The sequence below is a fragment of the Pholcus phalangioides genome, unplaced genomic scaffold (assembly GCF_987345545.1).
Source record: "Pholcus phalangioides strain wild (caught in Gottingen) unplaced genomic scaffold, Ppha-v1.0 ptg000017l_1, whole genome shotgun sequence".
Classification (NCBI taxonomy): Eukaryota; Metazoa; Arthropoda; class Arachnida; order Araneae; family Pholcidae; genus Pholcus; species Pholcus phalangioides.
In genome coordinates this window covers 61497934-61511425 of record NW_028301610.1, presented here as the reverse complement: position 1 = coordinate 61511425, position 13492 = coordinate 61497934, and the positions used below count along the sequence as shown (strand labels likewise).

General features: G+C 36.1%; 1 protein-coding gene across 1 annotated transcript in view; it reads left to right on the top strand.

Moving 5' to 3' along the window:
• LOC149074463 (galactose mutarotase-like) overlaps nucleotides 1-13492 on the top strand; it is an 87994-nt gene that overhangs the window by 49282 nt on the left and 25220 nt on the right. The gene's annotated exons all lie outside the window — the stretch shown is intronic.

Genomic DNA, 13492 nt, shown 5'->3' with positions numbered 1-13492 from the left:
AAAGAAATCTGGTCATAATTGCATGAACTCACGACAGAATTATTCAAGTCTCTCTTACCCAGTATGTAGTGTTCATACCGTATTCAGAGACATCTCAGTTTTTCCATAAGTTGATTGGCTCTTGCCAGAATATCACTTCACCACTGGTCATGGGATCAACACAAGCAGCAGATGGACAGGCACATGGTGAGACGAATGATGAACAGTAACAGGAACACAAACTACTACAGAAACGTGCATCAACATGTCAAGAGAAAATGAATAACACACCAAATGAACTGGCCAGATTCACCTAGCATAAGCTGAAGACTATGACAAGATGAACAAACAAAGATTCTATTATTTTTTAGCTGAGGTCAGTGGCTATCCACCAGGAGGACAAATGGTAAAAACATGCTTGTTTATTAATTCAACATAAGATCGATTGGCTGCAATCACCCATTACGTGACAGATAGTTAATAAAAGAAGAGTAAACATACATTTTGAGGTGCAAATCAAACCTCAGTGCAGATATCTGCATATTGTTACATTCTGCTGGGATCGGAATAACATTACACTTAGAGAGAGATGATTTGCTTAAAGAAATTTTTTGACATTCTTATGAAATTTATCTATATAATATTTTTTTGAAACTTTAAATTATATATCAAAATAGGCCTTTGTTCATTAAAAATATGTAGCCAAGTGCATTTTATCCAAGAATAAAGTTAAACGTAATGTAATGAACTTAAAAAATTTCAGAAATATGTTTTTTACATAGAAAATCACATAGCTCTGAAATCGTGCAACTCTGGGTAGCGCCAGTCGGATATTACTGTAATTCGGGTATGACATACTGCAAAAAATACTATAAAAACATAATCAATGACACTTATTTGTGCAACATGCAGGTGACATTTTGATGTTTTTTTTTACCCACAAAGAGACACAGGAATTTTTTAATAAAGAAAAATTTTATTGCCAGAATAGTTACATTTGCCATCACTGTGTAGCACTTCAATAGTTCATGGTTGAAGCTCCATCTATCAGTTGAAAAAATTCAACTAATCTGACAAAAAAATTTCCCGTCATTTTAAAAAAAATCTTGTGTTTCTCTGTGAAAACCTGCATTGTCTAAGAGTATCAAATTACTATTTGTAGAAAAATTAGTTACAGTCAATGCTTGTTATAACAACTTCCATAAAAAACAGACGCTACAGCGAGTGTTCTTGATATCAAATGTGGAAAACCTGTACGATAGCCATTATATGAAAATATTTGGAACTTTTTTTGTCGTTGTTATGGAAAAGTATGGATGTGGGGTCATTGTAATGAGTGTTGACTGTAATTCAAAATTATGTTGATTGATGCCAATTGTTTTCTGGTTTCTAATGATGTATGCTACATAAAGTATTACCTTTTATCCTGGGACAAATAAATATATACAGAAAAAGCAGTAATGCCGCTAAGTAGATAATAAATTTTTTTGTTAACATATAAAAGACCCAGGTATACTTATATTTAATTTATGTTTAAGGCCAGAATTACACTATAAAAGTCATATAAAAATTTGTTTATTAAATTTGACAAATCAAACCAATAAGCTTATCAATTGCATTTTTTTGAATGTAACCAATAAGCTTATTTATTGGTCACATTTTTCAAGTATTATAAAAGAATTTCAAAAACTTTTATAGTGTAATCCCAGCCTAATAAAATAACAATTTTTGTTCATTCTCTTCCTCTGCTTTATTATTATTATTTATTTCTGTCTTCTCAACATATATAATTGTGCAGTCTGCAAAACATATGATACTAGCATTAAGGATTATTTTATTTATATTATTTACAGTATATAAATTAAGAATAGTATGGAGCCCCTAGAATTGAAAATTTGTTATCGCAATGAACACCTCCCCCACTGATTTTCATTGCAACTGTTTAAATTATGATAAAATTAAAGATTTTTTTATTTCATCCTAGATTGAAATTGTCTCATGAAGTTAATTTCTTTTTTCAAACTTTAGATACAATGAGATCCCAATATAACTTCTGTTCCCTGTAGAATAATGAGGGTTGTTATAATGAGCGTTGCCTGTAGGATGGTTTTAAACCATTCCAAAAAGTTTCCTCTTATACCAGATAAATGAAATTTCTCTGTTAAAATGCTTAAATCCATGTAATCAAACACTCTTTTCAGGTCTAAAAATACAATTATATTGAATAATTATTATTGTGTGAAATCAGTTGTTTAGTGAACCCATTTATCCTCAAATGGCCATTTCCATTTTTTTATTTTTCTGGAAGCCATATTGATTAGTTGATGATTCAGAAAATTAGTAAACTGATTTTCTGGCATTTTTCTATTGCTTTTGAAAAATTAAAAATTTAATTGGTCTATAATTTCATATTCTCTAGTGTTAGGTGTTCATCGATGTAAATTCTATAACTTTCAAAATTGGGTTTATTTTGTTGAAGTGAAATTTCTATAGTGACGTAACAGTGAAAGTGACATAAGAGTGAATTTCAGTGAGGGAGAAAAAATCGTCACAAAAAAAGGGAAACAATTTCTTTTCCTCAAAACCTGTTCCTAGAATAACTGATTTTGTGATGAAGCAGATGGATTGTGGTGGTGGTGGGGAGGATGTCAATGTACACACACATTCATCCATGTAAGAAAATAATGTTGTGTTTGGGGGGGGAGGGGTAGTTGCAGCTATGGATCGGGACACAGACCATTGAATATCCTGAAGTGCATGCACTGAGTGTACCGATCAAGTACATTCCCAGTTCATTTTTTGTTTACTCAACAATTGATTCATCGGTGGGTGGCTATAAAGAATGACAACATTTGTTTCCACTTAAAAACATTTCAATTATTCAACGATATTAAATTTCGAATTTTTACGCAAAACTACATTTTAAGGTTGATTATCACAGAATATTATTTTTTTTTTAATTTAGAGTTATTAGCGCTAAAAGTTCAAACAAAATGGTTCATTCTCACCGGTTCAGTCCATCGTGGCACCTTTCACAACACCATCACAACTTCTAGATTTGCATGATCAGTCGTGGACTTACCAACACTGTATATATGCTGGACTAACTTGTCCAGCATATATGCAGTGTTGGTAAGTTCAGGGACGGCGTGGTTGAGTCTGATGTTGCAAGCAAGTTCTCATTGTCGAAGAGAACATGTTGCCTCAAACTTTCACATGAAGAAAAATCCAGACAGGCCGCGAGATGGTGAACAGGAGGAGAAGCTTGATGACTGGAACGGTGACGAAGCACACCACTGAATCTGCGACACATGGTGATGGAATAGAAGCGACTCAGCTCTCTGCTCTCGGGACGGAATGACTCAGGAACTAAGTTAGAACAAATTGTGTTGAAGTGAATGAATGTTGAATGTGATCATTCCCAGTACACTGCTGATATTTGAAGAGAATCCTTTCCATCATCTTAGCTACGAATCAAAATCGGCAATACTGCAACATTAATGTATTTCTTCGATAGACAACTTCTCATTTGCATATATATACTGAATAAAATATTATCGCACAACTATGACATATGGAATATGGCAACACTGAAAATGTAAACATTAATGGCCCATCGGTGGAGATCGGCAGCACACGATCCCAGAAGGCAAAAACAAGGGCAAAATGATGAAGTAAAAGTATTAAAAATGACTAGATTAAGGACTTTTCCAAGGGGGGGGGGATTTTTGGTTATGTTACAGGAGCAAACTGCTCTCTCTCGGGACCTATCCGTGTAAGAAAATAAAGTTGTTGGGGAAACAGTTGAGCTGCTATTGGTTGAGACACGGAGCAATGTATTATGCTTTTCGAATAGACGTCATAATCAACATCACTTTGAGGGACAAGGCACAGGATGATCTCCCATTGAAATCAATGTTAAAATTGCCGAATTTACTGTAAAAATATGGAAATTTATATATAGTGGGGTCTTCCACCACATGAATAATTTTAAAAATAAAATTGAATTCTTCATTTTCGAAATATTGAGTTTTCTTAAAGATACGAAGCCCAGAAAACTAAATATAAAATGATTAGCTGGATCTACTTTTAAGTTGGATATCCATATAATAACATTAATTTTAACTTTTCATTTATATCTTCTCAAGCATGAAAAAAAAAATATCTGTATTGTCTTTTAATAGTGAACTGCATCAATCCATATAGTTTAAGATGTTTTAAAATTAATTATTTGAACATAAAGTACATTGAAGAAATTCTGCAGCTTTAATTAAGAATTTTTTGGAGCTAAAACAGGCAGATTGATAACTTGAAATGCAACAAGATTTCGAAATGCCTAGGGCCCATCAAAAAGAGAAAAAAGATTCATTTCTATGTTTCTTAGATCAAGATTTGTTTCTTTCATGAGTCGTGCAGGAAGTCGCCATATTGGTTACCTTCGATATGTAACATTACCTTTGGCTCCCGCGGAATAGTCCTAGAGCTAGTCAAATTGAAATCTTTATTTACCTTTAATTCACCTCCGAGAACCGGTCCGCTGTAGATTTTTGCCGATCAGCCGCCATTGTTTACATATCAGTATTGCCAGATTTTGTGTTATAATTGTATTTTTATTCTGAATAGTTAAGCAAATAGCACTTGCCTTTCATTATGTGTTAGTTTTCCACAGCAGAAGATCGCTCATCCTGATTCGATGGTGAAGCAGGGGATGCTGGGAATAGCCCTTTAAATAGTGGCGGTATGCTGGAAACGATGCAAATATACCGTCACAAATGCACTGAACTACTCTAAGGCGTTTCGCCCAGTCAGGTGCTCGCTGGACATCCTCTTGCATCATCATGAACCGTTGATTTAGTAGCAGACTTAGGCACGGCTCCGCCTGGTTGCCGATCACCTCTACTGACATCATGTGCTAATGGTGGTCGTCAGATTTCTTCACATGGCAGCTACATTACTGATTGAATTAGAATACATCGATTCTACTGGCACGGAAGTTCGTCGGAGATGCCGTTGGCCGCCCGCTCCCTGATGGCGCGCTGATATCATCGAGTGATGGTTGGGACGAATTTCTCAATTGAATCGTATAACTCTTGTGATGGTGGTCCGATGCAATGTAATTGGTGAGACCAAAACTTTTTCTAGAAACTCTGTTGCTAAAAGAACTTTAACGAAAAATCGAATATTGATAACCAAGTTTGAATGAAATATTATTTATGTGCGTGTTAAAAGTGTTAATTCATTCTTGTCTGTGGTGCAATTTTGGAATACAAAATAATTAATTGAACCGGGAAAGCAACTTTCATGCGTTGCAAATACAGTTTGTATGTCACTCAAAGAAAAGGGAATATCATGTGATCCAAAAAGTCTCATATCCTGAAGTGCATGCGCACAGTGCCGTCTTAAGGCATGGGCCCACCCGTGCACCTCAAGCGAAGAGGGGCCTCACAAAAATGAGATCTGGTTGAAATTTTCGAGAAGTTGTTTGCTAGGGCTTCAGAAAAATCAATTGGCCCGGGGGCCCATGATACTCTTAAGATGGCCCTGCATGCGCAGAGCAAGCAACTCTCTTGGGACCTATCTGTGTAAGAAAATAAAGTTGCGTGGCAGAGGGGGAAGAAGTGGTAGCGGGTATGGATCAATACATGGGGCAATGAATATCAGTTTTTTGTACGCATATGGTATTATTTGTATTATATTTATTTGCGTTATTATTATTGTGCCGTTATTATTTGTATTATTCTTTGCCATTCTGTATTGCAACGTGCTGTTTATGTTTGTTTTTTACTCTTTTCTTCACTCCACTGTAATTGGGCATATGCCTGTTGTGGGAGTTATGTCAGGATGGCTGAGCGGTCTAAGGCGCCAGACTCAAGGTTGTTGTGGGAGTTATATATAAACAAATAAACCACATTCGTGGAGCAAGCAAGCTACTCTCTCTTGTGATCTATTGGCGCTATTAATATATTAGTATATTTCACAGTGAATGCAAGTTTTTTGACATCACAGTGATAGCTCCTAATTGGCTGCACTGTAATAATGCTGTATATCCAGAGCACTTTGCTTCTGTACTAAACTTAGGCCCTGATAAAAAGTCCTATTCCCCTATTTAGAGTCAAATATGCTTATCGCAGGAAAGTTTTAGTGAACAAATCTACTACACATGGGATTTACAGTGGATTAAATTATGATTCCATATGATGCCAAACTTGTTAGAACTCTATGGGAAGGATGGAGTCTTGGGGTTTAAGGGGTCAATTAGATGAAGTGAGTTGAGTTTGGGGGAGTTTAAGAAAAATAAGGGGTCAACAAGATCAATCTTGTTTAAAATTAAATTTAAAATTTCTAAATTCAGTTAAAGTTTAAATAATTAAAATTAAATTTAATTGAAGTGAATCGAGTCATTTCAAACCTAGAAGTTTCACTTCTATTGCATAAGATTCTCTCACAGATTTTTTTTTTGCTGTAGGAATATTTTGTCTTTCAGCTTTTTCTATCCTGATAATTTTTGATTTTTCATTACCAAATCTCACAATAATTGGTTTTAGTTTATTATTCTCTTGTGGCCATTTTCTATGTGATTTTCTATATTTGTAGTTTTTTTTTTCAATTTTCCCAAGATTGTTTTCATTTTATTCAGTATTTCATTAATAGTCTCGTGAATTGTTTCTGGGTTCCATTTATCTTTACATTATTTCTATGATTTTTTATTTCCATATCATTCATTCTCTTTCTTAAAGCACCACTTCCAATTTCAACATTTCATTTTATATATTTTTTCTTTAATATCAATATTAATTTGTTTTATTGATCTTTGCATGTTTTCAAATTTTTTTCCAACATCTTCCATCAATCTGTAGTGTAATTCAATCGCTTTCATTCACTCATTCATTCACGTCAATCATAACACTTCACTTATAGTTAGAAAAACTGGTGGCAGATGGCAGCACTACACATAACAAGCATTACAGAGAAACAAAAAAAAAGTTCACGTCAGGTTTCACTACACGTACACGCACATTCCCGCATGTACCGATTCGTTGAGGGTTCCGCGGGGGGGGGGGGTGCATGTGTGGTGTAGCAGTAATGTTATGTAGGTAGGGCCTCCAAGAAATAGCTCGGGGATCCATGATGTTCTTAAGTCAGCCACCTCGTTGGGCAATTTGCCTGTTGTGGCATTGTATTTGTATTGTATTTGTATATCTTGAACCTCTTTATTTAATAAATTTCACTTATTTTTGGCTACTGTGCCTGTTCCAGTGTTTTTAATTTCAGATTTTATGCATCTTTTCCAATCTTTCATCTGTATCAATACCATCTCCAAAAGACATTTTCACAGTTAATCCCCCTTTTTTTTGCCATCCTCTTGAAGTAGTATTCTGTGATTCCAATACTTTTTTTTTGTCGGCCGGCAAAACGGTTGACACACAACAAAGTAACATACCCAGACCTGCCAACTCTCTGGATTTAGGCAGGAGACTCTTCAGATTTGTTAAAAATTTCTCTAGATTTTGTCAGAAAATTGGATTTGGAAGGAATTTTTTTTTATTTTCCCTGAGCTTTCGCGATGTTTTGACATCAAAGACCGGTCCCCATTGGGAAAAACACCTATATAGGACAGCTGTGGTTCGTGGAACCTACCTACTCAGTTGATGGCACGCTTTTGTCAAGCAGCCATCAAAAAAGTCTTGGTGACTGCATTTAAGCAAACTGTCAATGGCATGACTTTGTTTACATAGCATTGATCAGCAATCCTTTATCATGGGATGGGCTTGGTTGCCAAAATCTTTGTATAATTATTGTATTCTATTAACAATCACACATGGAACACACAATAACAGAGAGAGATTGATTGTACGAATGTACAATCAATTGTACAGATTGTACAGAAATATGGTGACAATGTTTTACAAATGGCCGCTGTGGTGGTCGAGTGGTTATAGTGCCGGACTCGTGATGCAAGGATCCGGGTTCGAACCCCACAGTGGTGGTCGGCTGAAGTTGGTTTTCTGTGGTTCCCAACTTCAAGGCGCAAATGCGAGCCGATCTCCCCGTTAAAAAGTCTCGCCACAGAGAGCAACAGTCCTACAACGATAAATCATTCAACCATAACACTTCACTCATAGTTAGAAAAACTGGGGGCAGATGACAGCACTACATATAACAAGCATTACACAGAAACAAACTTTACGTCAGGTTGCACTACACGTACACGCACATTCCCGCATGTACCGATTCGTTGGGGGTTCGTTGGGGGGTTACTTGGGTCCGCGGGGGTGGGGGGGTGCATGTGTGGTGTAGCAGTAGTAGGTAGGGCCTCCAAAAAATGGCTCGGGGATCCATGATGTTCTTAAGTCAGCCACCTCGTTGGGCAATTTGCCTGTTGTGGCGTGGTATTTGTATTTGTACACTACATGATATGTGATACCACTGGAGCGTTTTTCATCAGCAGCCTTATATTACGAAGTTTTTTAAATTGTTTTCTCTGATCGAATGATTCCAAAAAAGAAAATATACAACTGCTTCTAAGAGTTTGTATACCCGAGATTATCCATCACTGATCATTGATAGCAAAGCATCAGTGTGTCTACCATCACGAAAAAGTCCCAGAAAAGTCACGGAATGAAAAAAAAGTCATGGAAGTCTCAAAATAGTCACAAAATTTGAGTGCAGGTCACAGATTGTTTTAATTCTCCAGAGATTTTTTTTTTAATTTTTTCCCTAAAATCTAGGCTCTGGAGAAGCTGTGTGTGTGTGGCATTCAGTATTTTTTTCTTCTCTCGGGTTTTATTCCTACTTTTTTTTGTCCCAGAGGGATGGATGGGGGAGTAGCAACAGAAAAGAACAATGCCAGTAGGTAGCCATCCTACATTGGGGCAGACATTATATGGGTGGGGCAAAAAAGCTATTTATACTGGATGAACAGAAAAGAACTTTTCTTTCTTTGCTTGTCCGGACTTTTAAACATCTGTAATATTCACTCCTAAAGCAGGGTTCTCAGGATGACGGGATAATTCCTAGAGAAGGAGTAGGGAGGGGGTAACTAATAGACCACAGCAGTAGGGAGTCCTCTTGGGAACAATATTGGTATTCAGTAGAAAAGAAAATGATTTTCCCCTCACATCGTGGAGCAGGGCTATTGGATCTTTGGCAGATCCACAAACCGGAGTTTTCACTGAGCGTGGGCTCTGAATTTATAGCATGAAAAAACAATGATGGTGATTGTTCTGGGCCTTCTGATTGCAGTTCCATCCTTGTGGGGGCCAGGTGAAAGAGCACCAATTTTTCCCTCACATGAAGGAAGAATTTTTATTTTTCATTCTTTTTTTTTTAATCTTGTCGATTTTTACCGACTAGCTATGGCGAATGATGAAATCATACAGTATACGCGACAGAACAAGAGAGTTCAAGAGAAGGCAAACATTGGACTCATTCGCCATTAATTGTGTTGTGACACAACATTTAAAGGAGTACCAAAGTGTTTCCAAAAGTGTGCGTCGGGACTCCTAGGAGCGTCGTGGCAAGCTGGAAACATTGATTTGTGCATGCAAAACCTATGTTTTAAAGTGGTTCTTTTATATGGTGAAAATATCAGCCAAACTTTTTAGGAAACCGCCAATGAACCATGAATTACGCAAGGGAGGCAGCTGACAAAAGAGAATCATTCGAATACGGTGACAAGTTTGCGATCTCGACCAACATCATTCTAACATCCTAACCGAATGGTGACCCAGTCCATATTCCAAGGAATTTCTAACTAAAAGGTCACCGCCGGATTATGATACCATCTTTCCCCACGGAGCCCCATGATCAGCCACACAGGCAAACAAAGGACTTGACCTCTGCCTGTCACTTAAACCCCCAGTGCGACCACAAGCACTCTTGAGCACCCACCAACTAGAGGATCATATATTATGCTAGGCTAGAGAAACTAATACAGGCAGGACTCATCTATAGGCACTTCACAGGTCCTGAGACATGGTATTGTTATATGCCAATTAGAGAACAGACAAATAGAGAAACATAACTACACATCAATCGAAGCATTGTAATGTTTTCCAGTATTAACTATCGTGTTGCTAAAATGTTGATCAAAAACATCCCGGTTGTCCTTGCTATGGATAATAAGTTGGATCTCGACCGCCACTTAAGCATGACGATAGAGCAAATAACAAGCGTCTAATATTGGACTTAGAAAAATGTGAATAGGAAAAGAAAAAAGTGAAATCCGTCCTTCGAAAGGGCCCTTGATTGGTTTAGTGTAGTGTTTCTCAACCGCTGGGCCCTGGCATCTGCCAAACCGGGCCGTGAGTGGTTTATTGTTTCATTTTTACCCATTTTCCATTAATCTTGTGTATACCCAAGCCTTCCAATCAAGAAAAAGAAATCAACCGTGCCGGGGGATTCCAAAGGTTGAGAACCACTGGTCTAGTGGCCCCACATCTTGCAGTAGGACCCTCTAAGCTGAGATTTTTGACGGGCTCAGTCCAAATTTTTCATGGTCCCCCGTATAGTGAATTTATAGTGCGAAAAAACAAAAATGAGACTTCTCATTTTTGAGTATATAAAATCTTTGCTTGTATCTTTATTTAGGGTCCCCTGGCTGGAACCATATCAGCCCTTTACTGTGCTTCCCTCCGAATTGGAAAATCAGCTGGACTATGTTTGTACCCTTACAACAGAGGCAGATTTAACGGCGGGTGCATGGGACGTGCACCTGGGCCTCAGATTTCTAAAGGCCCCGAAAAACACAAAATTCACACTTTTTTCTAATTTAAGGGGCCCAATATTTTCTTTTGCTTCCAGAGCCCCGACTGAATTTAATCCGTCACTGCCTTACATGATGGTTTCAGCTCTCGTATATAAGAAACGTTTCTTATCTAATTTTTTCATTTTAACTGCCAATGCGTTTTTTTGCTCGTGGTAATGCAATCAGTAAAAAAATGGGCTCATTCATACACATTCTATTTAGATAGCGTTTATTTCTGATGCACATCCCTGTCTGGCGATGCGTGTTGATTCCGATGGCAAATTGCCAATTTCAACAGTCGACGCCAATGGTTGAACTGATGGAACGAACTGCTTGATCACTTAAATCTTGTTCCGTTCAACATTGTTTGGCTCTTTTGCTCTGTTTTGAGCCCACTATTGCTATGCATCGCAGTGCAACATGGCTTTTGTGCACACGGCTTAGTATCAATCAATAGTGTGTTCAGTAATTTTGCATTCGCAGGATGCGTTTTCAACGAGCGCGGGTGCGCCCACTGAGCTTGCTTTGGAAAGTTTTGTCCTAGGTGGCGAAGAAACTCTGATACGACAAAAACATTGATGATGGGTGTGGTCTAGGTTTGTAAAAATGATTTTAATTGAGGAGGGAATCATGGACATAATGCCAAATAATACAGATGTAGTAGATTGCAATTAATGATTCTGCCAAAGCAGAAATTGTATTTGTATTGTTTTTAAGGTTATTTAGTGGGGGGTATGTGGACCATTTGGTGGTTTAGTAATTTTTCATTTGCTTATTTTGAGGGTTCTACAAGTAGAGTAGTCAATAAAAACTTCTGCCTGGTTGAAAAAAAATAATTTTGTATTTACTACTTCACGGTCTTGGACAATAAACATTCATCGTTCAGAATTATGGTGCACATTTTCTGTATTGGTGAAACAACAGTTTGCATAACAAAGCAGTTGGGTACATATACCTATTCTTGGTTTTGTGACTTTGATGATACCCAATAATATTCAGTTGTCTTCTGTATTTTTAGGGTATGCAGAGGCATAAACAGTATTTACAATGCTCTAGAAATGAAAGTGCTTCATTTGTCAAAAATGATTACACTAGCATTAACCACTAAAATTTAAACACATTCTTTTTATACGTGATCTACAATGCACTAAAACCATCTGGTCCACCTTGACTTATTTATATTGGACCTTGTAATTTTCACATTTTGCACTGTGCTTTTGAAAGTGGCATCAAAAGAGCATCACTCTTAAAAAACTTCCATATCTTCATAATTTGCTATGTGTATTGTCGAAGAGAGTTGACAGACTGGACTGTGGAAGTGTCCCAAAAGAATACATTGTAAAGAGGAGAAAAGAATTATCTGCGGTTGCTAAGACCCTATTTTGGCCAAAAACTGTTTTTAATAATTTGGCTCAAGTCAGTATTACAGAATACTGTAATAGTGCTATGAAAAAAAAAAAATTAATTAAAAAAAATTTTTTTTTTTTATTATGCTATGATTATGTTGTCTAAGGGGGGATACCCTATCCTATTTTTTCTAATTTTTTGAGTGGGAGCCCTGCAAATGAGAAAAGGTTACAGAAAAGTCACTAAAAAGTCAACAAATTTTTTTTTTGTATTTGTGTAGACATCCTGAGCATCCAGGATTGTATTCTGCTCAGGGGCTACTCAGGATCTGCCTAGGGGAAATACTTTTTCTTAATTGAAAAAATAATACAAAATAATTTTTTTGCAAAAAAATTTATCAATTTTTTGATCAGGTTCATGGGAGAGGGAAGTACCCCTGCTCGGAAGAATCACCAGATTTCTGAATTCCAAAACACGTCTGCATACCTGATCCTTGCTGATTTTCATTTATCCATATTGATTAATGTGAATATATTTCCCTGTCCCTTTTTTCCCAGGTAGATTCTACAATGAGACAGCTATACAAATGTCAGATTTTTTGTTTATAGATTGTCTTTCTGATGAAAGTTTGAATATTATTGCTTTACTGTTATAGATTTTCAGTATGATGTTTTTTACAAAGTGATATTTAACTTTTTTCAGTATGTGTTTTGTTTCACACATGACAGCTCTATTTAACCTTTTTCCTTTTACTTAGACATTAATTTTTAATTTTATTTGATATGCCTTTTGGTTTTTGATTGCATTTAACATTCTCAAGATTTTATTCCAGATTATGTTATTAAATTCTCTTACCTTTGTAATTAAATATTCCAAATTTGAAAGTAATTAAGACAGATTTCCAGAGCTTGTTATAGGCATGGTTAGAAACAGTACAGTGTGGTGCCAAAATAGTTTTAATTATAATATATATTAATTTACTATATAGCTGTGGAATTTGAAATGAATGAAAGCAAATATTTGGAGTTATGCCAAATGCACTATTGCATGTGTGTCTTTAAGAAAGTTACTTTTCTTTTGACAGTAGTGAATGGGTATTCAGATAAAGAGAAAGTTGTTTTTTTCCCTTAGCCGTATAATGTGGCCAATATTTAAATTTCAACAAAATATTTTTTTAATTATTAAACTTTTATTTAAAATTGGTTCTAATTAAAATTAGAAGAAAAAGAAATTGATAATTTTTGCTCTCATGTGTTTTTTTTAAGATGCAACATTCTAAATTTAGTCTATAAAACAAAGATTCCATTCATTTCAGTAACTATTTTAAGGAAGAAGAAAATTTACTTAATTTTAATATTTGTATGAACATGGGCAAATCAGGAAATCATGCAGAAAATTTTTTTTTCGGGAATTTTTTAG